We start from the raw sequence: 13,459 nt of genomic DNA on the forward strand, positions 1-13,459 counted from the left end.
CCGAATATTTCATCCCAGACTACATTGAGAACATTGTCAGGTCTGAACAGAAAACTTTATGTATCTCAGCCTGTGATGGATTTCCGGAAAGGTACTTGAGTTTAAAAATGGAATGAAAAACCCAAGTCTCTGAAATGGAGTCATTGTTTTGTAGTACCTGTGAGAGGCACAGAACTCAGTGCAAAAGTGACTCTGAAACATGGTTAGTTTGAAGGGTTGATATTGATGATGGTGGTGGTGGGAAAAGAGGAGGGGAAGGGCAGGGTGTCAGTGAACTAGCTCCAAATAAATGGATTTCAAGCATAAAAACACATTTCTTTTTTAACAAGCTTTTTAGCTGTGGTTAAATACAATCATTTAAAAATGCTAGTGAGCCTGTGAGGCTTTGATGTGGAGACTGACTGATGTTTCTGTGTACTGGACACCATCTTAGTTTAACCTAAGATTTGCTAATCATCACTAAACTTAAACTACTGGTTATACTAAAGGGAATACCAGTAGTTTTTCAAGTCATAAACTGCAGTATTTAAAAATATGTTTAAAAAAATGATTAAAGGCCTACATGATAACTTTCTAATTATGAATTATGAAATTCGTTAGAATTTTAAATTTGTGGACGTTGAACATCATTTCATATTAAAGCAGACATTTGTGACAGACTGGAGTATATAATAAAGTGTGTCACTTCAATGTGATTCTATACGCACTGCATATATCTATATATATATCTATATATATATATATAGATATATATATGTATGTATGTACAATTCCCCTCTTGCCCCTGCGGGCGGTCTATCCTTCGAGCTTGGGTCCTCTAACAGAGGCCTGGGAGTTTGAGGGCCCTGCGTAGTATCTTAGCTGGACTGCACTCTTCTGCAGTCTTCTAGGACTGCACTCTTCTGGACACAGATCTCTGATGTTGTTCCTGTGAGCTGTTGGAGCCACTCGCTTACTGGGACCACTGTTACCTTCACCCTCCACATCTTCTCGAGCTCTTCTCTGAGCCCTTGGTACTTCTCCAACTTCACGTGTTAATTCTTCCCAGTGTTGCTGTCATTTGGTATCGCTACATCTATCACTACGGCTTGTCTACCACCACTATGTCCGGTTATTTACCACCATTTTGGCCATATGTATCTGAAAGTCCAACAGGATCTTAGCTCGGCCAATCTCCACCACTCTAGGGGGCGTCTCCCAATACATATTCTTTATTTATTTATTTTTGCAATGTGTGGAAACTCAACAAGAATATCCATATGCCTGTCTGATGTGACAACAGGTACCTCACTTTATATGCCTTGAATACAATTTTTTATTTGCAGTTTGACTTTGTGCTTGGGACACAAGTATATATCACTGTTGTGCTTATAGAGCATGCTGAAAAATCACTTGAGAAGAGAATTTAATTAATGACTTGTGCTACTTGAGACCAAATGAGTGTTTCCCTAATCTATTAGCGTGCATGATAAATATACCTGTCTGAGTACTGCTGAAGACATGTCATATTAAATATCATTTAATGGTGTTTCTGCTTTCAAAAAAGCAGGCTCTGATGACAGCAAAAGAAACATAGTGGTGTGCTCGCTGTTTTGTTTTTTCATGCTCACTAATCTGATACACTACGACTGTTGTCTGTGATACCTTTGAGTCACTCGGTCAGTAGCTGGTAGGCAGGTCTGGTAATGCACAGACATAAAAATCTACACGTCTTCATCAGATGTGCTTTATTATTGCACTAGGCTCTTGTTTCAACGCCAATCACTGCAAAAGCAAACCAAGAACCTGGCAAAATAACTATATATTTTCTAGGCTTGGGTTTCAAAGAATCAATATGTGAATTCAAAATGCGCTTTTTGCAAGAGTTTGCTTCATCATAAAGAAAACAATGTGCCAATAACAATATCTGCCTACTGTTGTTTGCGATCGCTTGTCTCTTCGAACAAAGAAGCTTTTGGCCAAATGCAGAGAACAAAGACACGCAAATTATAGTACATCAATGTGCTGCCTGGAGGGATCCATAACAGAAGAGCAATACAGAGAAAACCAATAGCCTGATTTTGAAAAGCTAGATTGCCTCTATCCAGATAGATTATGGTGCTAACAATCTAAGAATAGAGCATTTCACTCAAGTGTCTATCATTAGGTTGGCACACAGAAGAATGGTCATCATAAGCTACGCTCACAGGAATCTGCCATTACTGCCATTACCAAGATGGATCAATGTCATTGTCCTTTAATGGACAGGTGACCCATGTCACATTTGTGCGAATGTGTGTTTTTCTGTAGTTCCAAAGAATGTGAAATTTATCAACACTCATTCTGACCCCATGATTATCAGAAGTTTCATAGCAATTCACAAAACTCCATATAACACAAGCATTCTTTCTCTTAAATTAATTAGCTTAAATTAGATGTCAAAATGGTTAATTATTATGATGAATGCTTTATTGCAATAATAGTGAGAGGAATTAGAACAATGTTAAATCGGGGTGCACACACTCAATGCTGAGTTGTCAGAGAGAGTAATGGGTATAATTCATTTAATGGGAACAAAAATACCCACAGATTTTAATAGCAAGGACAGAGTACGTGTGTGTGAGAGAGAGAGAGAGAGGAGGAAGAGAGACAGAGGAGAAATAATGAATGCATCCGAAAATGCAACTCATCTCCCTTTGTCGTATAGAGCTAAATGAGCAGAGGCTGAAGAGAGAGTCTCTCAGCTCAGCTGTATTTGCCTTGCTTAACACAGAAGCACACTTTGAATAGAAATGAAGATAAAGCCCTCTCATAGCAGTGCTATAAATTGATAATAAATTATGTGAATGCTTTGACAACAATCACAATATTAAGAGGTAGTAATGACTGAGCTTTTCTTACATCAAGCACAGCTTGAGTTTCATATTTGTTATAGCCACTTCAAAGTCTCAGATGTTTCTGCAACTTAGTTCCAGACCTCTTTTTATGGATCCAGTTTTATCTCAGGGAAAAGATCTAATTAGGGTAAGTAAAAAGATTTCCAAATAGACAACGGGATATTTCAGCTGTCACTCTCTATTCTTAACTTGCTACTAATACATATGAAAGGGCTTATTAAAATGATCCTCATCTACAAACTACAAATTATCTATCTTAAAAAATGCATCTTAAACTGTTGTATGTTGATATGAGGCAATAAGACATAGCCTCTTTAAATATGTATCAAATGTGTCTTAATTCAATTTATCTGTATTCAGTTCAGTTCAAGTTAGTACACCCCATCAATCCGTTTATCCATCCATCCAAATTTTTAACCAGTTCAATTCAGTTATATTTCCTGTTAGGCAAATGCATGCAACAGCTCTCTACACTAATCAACACGTACTATGTATAGTACACAAAAGGAAAAATACTGTTAATCAAACATTTTAAACAACAGAAGACTTTAAGCTCAAACAATATGTGTTAAATCTGTAAAATTATATTAACACCAGGTTGTACCCTGCTTAATGTATACTTTTTAATCCCGTAAGAAATTGCTTAGTTCTCTGCATTTAACCCATTCACTCAGAGAAGCAGTGGGCAGCTACCAATCCAGCGCCTGGGGAGCAGTGTGTAGAGACCTTGCTCAAGGGTACCTCAGGGTAGTCGTTCAGTGGATTTGAACCCCCGAACACCCTACCTACTGAGCTATCCCTGCCCCTGTTTTTTTTCCCACTATCGTTGTACCCCATATACCACACCAAACCATCACTTTTGTTGTTCCAACAGTCTTGGAGGGATCCATCCAATGTGGGTTAGTGTCAGACCAATAGCGGTGGTTTTGTTTGTTAACTTCACCATTCACATAAAAGTTTGCCTCATCACTGAACAAAATCTTCTGCGTGAACTAAGGGTCCTGTTCCAATTTTTGTTTTGCCCATTCTGCAAATTCTGTGCACCGATCTGGGTCATCCTCGTTGAGATCCTGCAGTAGCTGGAGTTTGTAAGGCTGCCATTTGTGAGTAGCTAATATCCGCCGAAGGGATGTTCGACTAATGCCACTCTCCAGTGACATGCGGCGAGTGCTACGCTGTGGGCTCTTGCTGAATGAAGCTAGGACAGCCACTGACGTTTCTTCATTAGTGACAGTTTTCTTGCGTCCACATTTTGGCAAATCCAACACTGAACCAGTTTCACGAAACTTAGCAAGCAGTTTGCTAACTGTAGCATGGGAGATGGGTGGTCTCGTAGGGTGTCTTGCATTGAAATCTGCTGCAATGACCCGGTTACTGCGTTCACCAGATATCAACACAATTTCGATCCGCTCCTCACGTGTTAACCTCTTCGACATGTCAATGGCTGTGAACAAAGAGAAACTTGTAAATAACTCATGAAAGAATAAAGTTACGTTGAAACCAAGCACACCATTGTTTTTCTTGTGACATTACCAATAAGTTTGATGTGTCACATGGCCTCTTCCTATTGAAAAACAAAAGCTGTATCCAAGATGGCCGACTTCTAAATGGCCACCATGGTCACCACCCATCTTGAGGAGTTTGCCCCCTCACATATACTAATGTGCCACAAACAGGACTTTAATATCACCAGCCATTCCCATTTTATAACAGTGTATCCATATAAATGGCCCACCCTGTACAAACAGCATTCTCACATACGTGTCTCTCTTCTCCAGGTGTGACAGGGCAGTATGTAGTGTCAGGGCTATGGCATCATCAGTGGACCTGTTGTGGCGGTATGCGAACTGTAGGGGGTCCAGTGAGTCGGGTAGTGAAGAGCAAACGAAGTCCCTGACCAGCTTCTCGAAGCATTTGCTCACGATGGGGGTCAGGGCTACAGGTCGCCAGTGGTTCAATGAGGAGATGGTGGAGGATTTGGGTACAGGGACGATGGTGGCCATTTTGAAGCAGGCTGGGACTACAGACAGAGAGAGGGAAAGGTTGAAGATGTGTGTAAGAATTCCAGCCAGCTGAGCCGCGCATGACGAGAGGACGCGGCCGGGAATCCCGTCCGGACCAGTAGCTTTGCGTGCATTCACCTTCCTGAAGCACTTCCGCACATCCTCCTCAGACACAGTGTGCGCACTGTCTGGTCTCCTGGTGTTCGCTGTGTCGAATCTAGCGTAGAATACGTTTAGATCCTCACACAGAGAGGCCGTGGTCTGCGGTGTGCTGGTTTTCCCTCTAAAGTCTGCGATTGTGTTTAGTCCCTGCCACATACATTCCTCTACTAACATGTATTGTTATATCATATAAAACACATAACACATGACAATTTTGTGTGTGATGTTTCATAAAACATTTTTTTTCACATTCCCTTACATAGATCTCTTAGGTTTAAGCTTTTGTGCTGTTTCATGAAACAGCATGAGAATTTGTACTGTTCTTAGTAGATTTTACTAGTCACTGCTAGTAGTGTTTTTGGGGGTTTGGGGGGTAACACTTATTTCTTCTGCTTTGTAAATCTGATATAAACCTGATATAAACTTACAAAACAAAGCAAAATAATTTTGTTCACTTATTTAGTCTGGACAGTGTGGTGAGAATTACATCTGGGCATCTTCCAGAACTGTTCTTCCATAGAAGACTGTTAATCTCAGATGCCTTTAAATTATACGGCAGCTGGGAATTCTCTGGACAATTACCTACTCTTACACAAGGAAGATGTCAGGGCAAACTTTTCACCCCAAACTGATCCAGATGCAACTGATGTAACTTGTGGTAATTCTGGCAAAATCTAATTTCCTCCTGTTCCCTCTGGAGCTTCAAAAATGCTTTCTATAGCTATTCTCACACATGCACTAGTATGCAGACCTGAGAAGAATGCTCCCAAATGTGATAGTAACTATTACCATAGTAATATTAATTGTAACTATAGTTACTTTATAGTCTCTTTTACTATCACTGTCAACAAGATAATGAAATCATCTCTTAGTTTGATCACTACCATCATTTAATAGATATTTTATTAGCTTGTTTGACTGTGTTGTTGTTTAACATTACCTTTAGAATTTTAACCACTGAATCACCTAATGTCTTATCATTTAATCTGCCACTGCACTTTCATCATCTTCATGTTGAAACACTCCTTAAAGTCTTAGCCTTGAGATGACTGACAACCCCATGAAGTAGTTTGGTTTGATTGTAGCATACATTGTATGTATTAACTACATTAACTGTGTTAGGGATCATCTATGCTTATTCTAATTCATTTATTAGCAAGCAGAGAATATTTAGTGTCAATGAGCTCCTGTGATCAAAAGTGTTTTGAGGATTCTCTGTACTGAAGAACAATATTCTGAATGTGTATATGTATAGTATATGTAACCCACATTAATTGTGGTTGTTCTGTGGTATGATACATGATGAATTTCCTTTAATCAAAATATACATGTAATTGTACACTGATCCTCAGGTTGCATTTTAGTCTATCCCATCTATTAAACAGAAAGCAGATTAAAAGTTTAATTAACTAAACTGCAATCAATTCATTAGCTACATTTAGAATAGACTGCAATTAACTGATCCAGTTACTTTATACAATTAACTCTTTAAAACCCACCCAATTACAGACATGCATTCTTATCAACAGTATGTTATCTTAAGAGCCACATTAACACAACATTAAACTAAAATGCTCGATTCATCCGATTTGTCTAATCCAAGTTATTTGAGGATACAAAAGTTTGTCAGGCATTAAAATCTTTTGCAAGACAAAGTACCCAGCACAAGGTGTTGAGTACAAATGCATGTTATGCAGTGTTTGTGTGCATGTCTGTGTTGTGTTCTTTGTATTGTGAGACGTGCACTGAGGTGTAAGGGGTGTGATGAACTTAGGATCATCTCTTTCTCAGGTCATCTCAGCACAATCTTTGTGCTTGGACTTCCTGACCTGACTTGTCCTCCTTTATTAGTCCAAATAGGGTTTAAGCTGTCTGGACTCACCATATGTTGGCTAACAACATTCCTGCTATGAATGACCCATTCACCCCTGCCTCAAAATCCTCATACATTTAACATTGGATTGCAGTACATGATGTGTGTCTGTGTGATTTCTACAATGTAGACTTCAGTCACTGAACTGCAAACGTAATTAAAAATTATAATGTCTAGATGACAACGTGCACAGCAATTTGAAACAGATTTAACTGATGTCAAAAGCTCACATCTTCCTGTGAATCTATAGAAAAAAGTTTTAAGATTTCTAACACCAGACAAATAACGGAAACCTCTCACCAAGTGGCCAGGGTGCTGGTGAACAAAGAGTCCTCTGCTTAAAATAAAAAAGAGAAACAGGCAATGGTAGACAAACTCAAATCTAGCAGCAATTTAAGAACAGAACAGAGCTATTTAGTGATAATATAGTAAGTTAGTTGATGATATCAAGATTACAGTGCATTTCACTTGTTGTCAAGGTGTGTCAAGATATAGCACTAACAAAGCCTTGGTAAGATATTTTTGTCAAATTTTTAGAAAGATCTGCAAAAAATTCTGGAAAATATACTGGCAGTGCCCTCACTTCATTACCACACCAGAGGAGAGGGCATTCAACATTTCTCATCTAACTGCTTCATAAAAAATCAGTCAGGACTTTTTACTGAAAGTATAACTGACTGAAAATGATAATTGTCATAGTTCCCATATGTTTAATAATATAACTTATAATAGTATAAGCTTTGATAAAACTCAGATGACGACCTTTGAATTATTGTTGAATTATATTTAGTTGTAAATGCAATACACAAATTGTTCCAGTAACCTTAAACTCAACAGGAGGGATGAATATCATTCTTGTTGTTACAAAGTCCTATTACAGTGGAACCCCGACTTACGAGTACCCCGTTTCACGAAAAATTCAAGTTACAAAGGCACTGAAAGGCAATATTTTTGCCCGTGTTACGGCAAAATGCCCGAGTAACGAAATCCGCTGGCTCTGATTGGCTGAGCCTACAATGCCCACAATGCCTTCCGAATCATGTGACAACCCCTTGGCTTCCGTACTTGCGCTTCGCTGTTCCACTTGAACGACGTATTGTTGTTCTAGTTAGCCTTTAGCCTATCGTTTGCCTCAGTCAAAACGTGCGATGGGTGCTTCGACTTACGAAAATTTTCGACTTATGAAAGACCCTCGGGAACGAATTAATTTCATAAGTCGGGGTTCCACTGTATTTTAACATATTGGATTAATGATGAAAAAAAATAATATTTTATTTTTGCCCTTGAAGAGATTTTAAAAGTCATCCTAAAAATTAAAAATTCCTCCAAAATTACAATACCTAAAAGGAAAAATATTCATTTTCCATATTCATTTTTAAGTTGAATTTGAGGTAAAAACAGAAATGAAGCACAAAACAGAAAATGGTTTTAGCTCCTTTTTTGTCCTTCTTTCTTTTTTCAGTGCAAATAGTGTAGAAATACAACATGTTGCACAGAATATAATTATAAGTGGAAATAAATTAAAATGTAAAACAATTTCCTACACTGAAAAAATGGGAATTGGCAGGCTTTTGAATTTGCACAAATGAATTTAGTTAATGCTACACAAGCCTTTCATGTTTCTCTTATTTACATGATTGAATAAAGTACCATTTACTTGATTATAAACAATACTGAGACTACTCATTTTTCTTGCATTGATTTAAAGTGACTAAATTAGAATACTAAAACCATTGTAATCATGTTTGACCACAACCGGAAATGATGCAATATATTCAAAGACAACAACTAAATATGATTGGATAATAAGACCTAGAGTCTTATCCAATAAGACAACAACATAATTTAAGGAGAGCGCAATTGACCGCCAGATTCTGGAAGACTGTTTAGCCACATGCAACCTTTGGCACTGAGTCAGGCATACTGAGAAGGTAAGTAATTTAAATACATTTGTTTTAGTTGGGTACGTTTTCACAGAATTGTTGTAGTTCATGCTATATGAAAAGTAATCTGTAATGCATCTACATGTTGTTTTTACAGTGCTAGCTAAAGTTGGTATTAGCTTTGTGGCTAAAGCTGAAAAATAGTAACAAATTGCACATAGTCGGGAGAAAGCAGCTGTTGTCGGTCAGATATGGAATTTATGTATGTGACACAGAGCACTGGCGTTTTTGATGGCTTAGCAAGTTAAAACGTCACTGAGAGAGCGCAATAGTGTTTGTGTTACTTGTGCTAGTTATGGCTACGGTGGCTAATTAGTCTGGCTGTAACCGTCAGAGTTTAAGAAGCTGGGAGCGCCACAGTGCCATACCTTAATTCTTGCTGCTGACATGCACTCGAGTTATAATAAGGATCCTGCCACCTTAGACGTGGGTTTAAGAACCTGTGCCCATAAATGCCAAATCATTTTTCCATTTAGTCATTGTTTTAGGTGAAGTGTCACTTATTGACTATTCTATTGGTCAAGCCCAAATAATACAGCAGATATCTACAAGGAGATAAGTTCGTTCAACAGAGTATGTCTTATTAAGTGATGTATTGTGAATTTTCCAACATTGTCCTAACAAAAATTAGGACCCTTTTTTCCCCCTTTTTTTCTACTTTGTGTAGAACATATGCCAGCTGCTTCTCAAAACATTATGTATAAATGAGAGAAAGATCGGTACTTTAAAGAAACCATTAATGCTCTTCTGGACTGGAATACCTTTTTTCAATTAAAATTAATGTTTTTTGTGATGGTGGAATTTTTACCTTTATGATTACAGAAGTCAAAACATCAGATGATGATAGTTTACCATTTAAACTCCCCATCTATTGGCAAGTCTGAATTAGAGGTCTCAGCTGTATCGGCCTTTCTAGTGGATTTGCTTAAAGAGGAGATAACTTAAGTCATTAGGTACATATTCCCTGACATTCTAGAGGTCAACCTTGCACAGTGTGTGACATTAAAGGGCATAACTTATAGAAAGGGAATGGTACTGGCCCAAAGGGCAGCAGGTGGATTGCCAGAATATTGAAAAACCATATCTGCCTTGTACCACAGCATATTCTACATTGTCAGAGAGCTTGGTGGCTGGTACAAAGAGCACGACAGAGCTTTTGAGCTCAGCCCAGTATCCACAAGAATATTCACTCTCGTTTCAATCTGTTAACTCCTTGATACTTATCCATTGGTTGACTATAAGATTGGATCAGTCCACATTGTGACTTTAAAAAGGCATATAGAAATAAAAGGTGTTCAGATAAGTGTAATAGGTTCAGTCGCATGTATTTCATTAGATAAATTCTTTTTTTTTAATGTCTGATCTTTATAACTTTGACTATTGGGTATGGATAGCTGTATGAAAACTAAACTGAAATGATTCTTTCTGAATGTCTGATATGTAATTCTTTTTTGCCTTCAGAGTCCTATGGTCCTAAAGACTGTCTAATGGAGCGCCTGAATCAACTGAGGATCTCATTGTTGAAGTCAAGAGACAGTGTGGTCTTCAGGGCAGTTTCAGACTTCAGTTTATGGATTCCTGGTTTGGGAATGAGTTTCTTAACCTTACCTCAGTTTCAGAAGTAGCAGACGAAGGGACTCTTAAAGCTATTGACATGTCAAAGCCCACCACATGGACATAAAAAGAGTAACAGAGTTGGTGAAACTCAAGATGGAAAAGACTTTTTCATACAGAAGACATGAAGTTGTTCGTGATGCACCAATGGTGGAGGCTTTCATGGCAAGATGGCCTGCTCTATTTGACTTCCATGAGGTAAGGTTTGCCTCATACACGGTGTTCTTGTGGTATTAGCCTAAAATGGTTAAGGCACAGTTGTTATTTGACAGCCCATTTCTTCAGCATGAGTGATTGCAGCCTTCTTCCAGGTATTAAACCTTTGAAGCTCATTCCTCTGTGCTCATGTTTTCAGATCAATGCTGAGTTTAAGAGAATTGCCACCATCCCCCCTCCAGCAAAGTTCCTGGCTGAGCTGGATCTCCACTTGGGCAACCTGGTGAAGTTGGTCAACAGAAGAGGAGAGCTTGGACTAATACTGAAAAGAATTGTGGCACAAATGGATAATGTAAGTGATAAAGCCTCAACACTCACTTAATATGATCCTCTTTGGATGAAACTTTATAATTGTGGAAGATTTCAGATGTTTTCCCATGATAAATTCTCTCATTTTGTATTTTTACATCTGCTTGTTTTGTTTTTTTTTAACCTTCACTTTGTCAACTTATTATTAATTGCCAGTAAACCTATTATTAATTTGTGTGCCTTTACTTTAAAAACATTCATGTAAAGTACACTATTAAAATTTAAATGAAGGACGAGGGCTGAATGAAGATGCTAATTACATACATGTCATTTCAGTGTGAAAATATTGATGCTGGACGTGAGTGTGTATCTACATGGGTGAAGACCCTGGCATGCTTATCCGGGAGTATGTGGTATGTACTTGTCTTTTCTTTTCTTTTCTTTTTTTCGGACTTTCCACAGTGTGTCATATTACTTACTTGGCATGAAATGACTAACATGGCTTCTCTTTACAGGGCATGGAAGAATGTGCCATCAATGAGACTGTTGAAGACACCACTGTTCGAATTTATCTTCTTAAAGAGCAAGCTTCAGCAGATGAACAAGAGTTGTCCTTGCAGGCATCAGGGTGGCAAAGAATTTGGATAATGTAGCATTTGCTGTGATAATGCTATTTGGACTCATGTATGCATTAAACCTTGCCTACCCTGCTGACCTCCGGTACAACTTTGACATTTTCCAGAAGGTTTTCATGGAACTGGATGGAGCTAAACTCTCTAAAGTTCTTGCTTTCAAAAACCATCTGTTTCATTGAGAAGTCAAAGACTGCACTTCTGCAATTCTTTGCAGTTTTTCATTTTGTGTTCAGTAACGTTATACTGCTTATCTTTTTATTGCTTTCCCCTCATGTGACTGCAATGCAGGAAGATTTTTCCTTTTGGTATCATGTTGTAAGAAATTTTTACTGACAATTTTTAGCAATATGATCTGAGTCAACCTTAATGTCCTGCTTATATGTTTAAAAGGAAGATAAAAATTCATGTAGGTGTTTGGTATTAGTTATGTAACAATGTCATTTAAGGCTCAACTTAGTTGAAATCTTGTACAGGTAAATACTTGTACAGAAGCTGAAATTGTTGTCAAATAATACACAAGTTATGTGTGTAAACCTGTTTATTCATAAAAGCGTGTTGCTTTTTTCAGGTAGTCTTAATTTAGTTTAAATTTTCAATTGTGTAATTAATACAAATGTTATATGTAAGAGATGACAGGATCATCTATAAGCACTTTCTTTTATTTGCTGCTAAGTTCAGTTTTTGTGAAATATTTGCAAATGTTTTAAATTTTCTTTTAGTTATTTCTGCAGGCTATCTTTAAAAATGTGTTAACAAGTTTATATGGATGTGATTTTGGGGTTGTTCATGGCAGCTTGCTGCTTTCACTGCTGTTACACTTTAATAAAGGTGAATTGTTCAGCAGCACTCAGTCTTTGCCTTTTTTGTCAATAATGATCAGTTAATATTTCAATTGAAAAAAATAAGTAGGATTTAAAGCCATAATTTGTGTTGCAGGAACATAATTGCAATGTGTTTACATTACACAATATCATTGCGTACCACTGGCAATCAAAAATAAGTTGGTGTTAAACATTAAAATATATTGACATTATGCAATACATTGATGTTATGGTAACAGATTAATATTAGTACATCAAACATGATTTTTTAAAGTAATCTGATGTAAATAAAATACTTTGATTTGACAAGCATTAATTACTTGAGGGAAAGTGGAAAATTAAGTCAGTCATACTTATTCATATTATGTGGGACCGATGTACACAATAAAATCAAGTAAATTGAAAGAACTTTTTTTTTCAGTGTAGATGGAAGATGGAAAAATATCAGTGTCACTTCTTTGTTTAGATATTTTAGGAGGGTACTATATTTTTGATGCAAACCCTAGTTTGGGAAACAAAGTCCTTACAGTATGAAATACTTTAATGTTTAATATTGTTTTCACTTAACAGTGCTTACTTGTGATAATTCATTCTTACTGAATGTGTTTTCAATAATTTTATGACATTTTTAAATACTCCTTAACCTGAAAAACACATTTTGGTGTTACCCTGCTAACAATTGTCATGATGGCCTCTTTGTACACTCACAGTTTGTAGTGAACTGGTAATGGTTATGTAGTGGGCTGATAACATCAAAACGAGCTGCACCCAAATGCAGTGCAGGGTTTTGGTGTAACTAATAAGTTTGCACCAAATGGATTCAACATGAATGTCGCAATAAACCTGCAACTTGGAGGTGTATTCTGGGTGAACTATCATTGACATTGAAATAAAACAATAAAAATATAAGAGAACTGAAGATGCTAAAATAAAGTTCTTGACACAGTGACAGCGAACTAGTCGTTTAACACTTTAGCCCTTTATTCCAGATATGTAGGAACAGATGATGTATACTACCATTCAAAGAAAAAAAAAATGTGTTATACCTTCTCATACAGCTGTACTGT

Source organism: Oreochromis aureus, linkage group 6 (assembly GCF_013358895.1).
Source record: "Oreochromis aureus strain Israel breed Guangdong linkage group 6, ZZ_aureus, whole genome shotgun sequence".
Taxonomy (NCBI): Eukaryota; Metazoa; Chordata; class Actinopteri; order Cichliformes; family Cichlidae; genus Oreochromis; species Oreochromis aureus.